This window comes from Varroa jacobsoni, unplaced genomic scaffold, assembly GCF_002532875.2.
Source record: "Varroa jacobsoni isolate VJ856 unplaced genomic scaffold, vjacob_1.0 contig03673, whole genome shotgun sequence".
Lineage (NCBI taxonomy): Eukaryota > Metazoa > Arthropoda > Arachnida > Mesostigmata > Varroidae > Varroa > Varroa jacobsoni.
This window is the reverse complement of record NW_019215064.1, coordinates 15684-19330: the sequence shown is the minus strand read 5'-3', so window position 1 is coordinate 19330 and position 3647 is coordinate 15684. Positions and strand designations below refer to the sequence as shown.

Below are 3647 nucleotides of genomic sequence, written 5' to 3'. Positions count from 1 at the left end.
CGATGAGACATCTAGTATATCATCTGAGAAACCTATTGATTAGACTCGAAAGTTGTCTATCCCTTGAACACGGATGAAGACGCCCTGCGAACAGCAGGGCGTCTTCAACAGCTCGACACATGCGTAGACACACCGTAAAATCCAGTAACTGTTAGTATTCTATATCTCAGTTGGCATCTATTTGAAACTGATCATAATCAAGTAATAATTACTCTCGATGCCTCGGGCTATTTTTACTCTGAGGAAATTCACATGCTGCAGGACTAGCCATAAAATACATCCTGTGGACTCTCATACACAATTAACGCATACCGCTTCTATAAATAGGCCTAGGTTTTTGGTGGCATGTCGAAGACGTGAAGTTCTATAGTGGTACGATAACGTTTAAATATCTGAATCTCTAAAAAAAAAAAACTGCAAACAGCCTGATCGCCTACGTTTGATTCGGTGTTTAAAATACGTTCCATTCATAACAAAACGTGTGTTCTTAACATTTCCCTTCGCTTAGCACACCTGTCGAGTAGAATCTCTACGGAAAATTTTCTATCTTTTTATTGCAACAGAACCTTCTTGGCTTCAAACCTTTTCAGATTCATCCAATCGTCTTCATCGTTGAAATGGGTCGGAAAAATAATTAGAACCTTCACGTTACGTTTCATTTTATTTATTTGTTTATTTATAAAAACTATTTATGAAAAATAGAATTGTTCGATAATAACAAGCGGTTAGCAAACGTCAGCGTTTTGCGTAACGTTCATACTCTGTGCAGATCGAACTAATTCATCTAGAAAATCCGGTAATTGTTCTCTAATTCCTTACTCCCGTTGCAAACGATCGAGACAGTTGGCGACTGTAAATAAAAACAATGCACAGACGTCAGAGTACACATAGCTCACTATATGTTAAATAATTTTCCTCTGAATACCTTGGATACTTACAGTAAATAGACTGCATGTTAGTTTTTGTGGTTTGGAATATTCGCTTGTTGAGGTGGAACTCGGGCAATTCACGCGTAAGCGTCTTGAAGTCTTCAACTTGAAGACAGATAAGGACTACAGCGGTTCAGGTCGGCTATATAATGAGTAAACATTTTTTATAGAATAAGAACAGCTCGTCACCAATAAGACCTACGTGTGAATCCACTGCTATAAATTACAGGTAGAGCGTGTAATGAGGTTTTGCATTTTCAACAAGATAGCTAGCTGACATGAGAATATGAACTCAAATCATGTATGAAAGCTATTGAGCCTCAGCTTGGAATCGTACCCGAACGCCATGTGTCGCTCGTGTTTTTGCCCTCCCTTTGAGCCCAACGTTTTTGACCGCATTTAAGAGGCATCGTAAAACTTTTACAACTCTTGGCGAACTTCTAAGGGCACAGATGTCTAATATACATATTCAACGGATAATATGTAACCTTGACTAAGCCGTGCATTTTTTATTCAGAAAATGGAATTGTTTCGATGCTACGGGGGCTGCTGTAAGAATGAGCGCTGTTTACATAACTAGTTTATTATCCCGTGTCTCAAAATGGTCGATAAGTTATCTTAAGCCTTCGAGGCTAACGTTGCCTTTCGCATACCATTTCACCGGGAAGGATCAGATATCGAAGGCAGCATATTTGGTTGAGTAGAAACAACGTCCATCAAGTGAGATAACACTAGATATAATACACTGTGTGCATTACAGACCTTTTAGGCGAAACAAACGGTTTACAACAAGTAATATATTTGACCATGAATTTGCTGAAAGAAAGAGAAATAATTATATAAGCAGTAAGCCGCAGTCTTCCACTCTAATTGGGAGATATGCTAATAATTGTTTACCGTCAACTCCAGACTCTTGGTAAGGGAAATCTAGTTTTACCGCTGATTAAGTGTTAGTTTTTATCGAAATATATTTTTATGTGTTCAGGATGTTTTTAGGCACTCGCAACTTTGACATCATAGCCGCTTATATATGCAGTAAAAATAATTAAGGGAATGCTTGCTTGGTCTCTGACCTGCTATGTTCGGAGGGTGAAAGTGATCAGCCGAGTCAGATATATCAATTGCCTCATATAAGGTGGGGGCAATCAAGATAGCCGCAACCGTTGCTGTGAACAAATTTATTATAATGGAGATTTATGCTGTCACCCCGAAAACTTAAAAATCGAAATCACCCAGTTTGCTCAGCATCCAACACTGATTTTTCCTGTATTGAGAACGTTCTCTTCAGTTGAGCAAATGTAAAGCCTTATCAATGCGTGCATACGTTAGCCATTCTGCCACTAACAGTGTTGCATCTGGGCGTCTAACTGAAATTTATCTGGTTACTTAATCTGTTTCAATCAGCCCTATTTGTTTGTATCATGATAATCCTGCTAGACCTGAGCTTGCTGCTTTCAAGATTCTGTTTTGCTAGAGCACAACAGAGAGTAGTTAGGAAATAGTGGATAAACTTCCCGGCAGTTCTTAAGCTTCCTATCCGACGTTCTTTTTTCGCATGCTACCTTTGTGTTGGTTTCGATATTTCAAGCCTAATTTTTTCCAAGCGAAACTTCAATAGGAAAAGCAGTATGTCTAGTACTTGGGCCACTGCCATAATTCGGTCCAAACGATCAGATCCGACGTGAACTTCACATATACAATATATTATATATATATACATATATGTGTGCGGAATGTATTTATTAGGCATCTCCACTAGCCACCGGCTTATATTAGTGTTGGCTTTGTTCTAATGAAATATAGAAACATTGGAAGCGTACCAAACGTAACCCCTTATAATGCGACATGTAACATTAGAAACAGACTGACTCCAAAGCAAGAGGGAAACTATAAAAGCGTTGCAAATGAACGATTGTGACAATTTTAGGCATAAGGTAATGTGTTAGTTTCGAATTAAACGCTTCGCACTCGTTCTACTGAATTCAAAGGTGGCCTACAAAAGACCTAACTTTATTGGTTACAAGTTTGGCCTTATTCATTTCTCTACGTACGATAAGCTGTACATCGCGCTATAGTTCCCCATCGAAGCACGACTCAAGGGGCTCTAGAAGAACAGATACCTTCGTAATGTAGCAACATTCATATAAGCTTTGTCGTGTAACTTTTGCTTCGAGGCCAGTGAATGGACGAAGCGGCTATCATCGTGATCTGGGTGGCCCCAAATGTTCTTCTTTTTTTATCCGTCTTACGCTGTATAGCTTGAATGTATCATTTGACCTTTTTTAGCATCACATTCGAGATACCTTATTAGCAAAGTCTGTACGTTTGACTGGCAGTAATTGGGTCGTTTAGGTCACTGGACAGTCAGTAATCGTCATTCGCAAACAAGACGATGGAAATTTCTCTTTCTTTGGTTTTATCTTTTAAATCCTGAAACCTTCTTATGATTCCCGCACGTGCCTCGCTTGTCTCGGGTGTATTATCGACAAATATTGTTTGATAAATTGAGTCTACGCTTTGGCTTCGTTTATCGTAGTTTTACCGCACATCTGGAACATCCGTCCGTCTTTTTGAAATTTCCTTATTTATCTAAGTGCTTTAGAAATTACTAAACTAAAACCTTTATGTGCTATTAGCTAAACTACAGAAGTACTATTTTTGAGATATAGTTTTGTTCTTTCACACTAATTTCTATAGAATTAAACTTTCCTGTAGGTG

General features: G+C 38.6%; 1 long non-coding RNA gene across 1 annotated transcript; it reads right to left on the bottom strand.

The window, feature by feature from the left end:
* Positions 1-648: 648 nt before the first annotated feature.
* LOC111272879 (uncharacterized) lies at positions 649-1278 on the bottom strand. Its single transcript, XR_002687770.1, has 2 exons — positions 939-1278; positions 649-850 (listed from the first exon to the last, which is right to left on the bottom strand). It is a non-coding gene; the product is annotated as an uncharacterized LOC111272879 (long non-coding RNA).
* Between the last annotated feature and the right edge of the window lie 2369 nt (positions 1279-3647).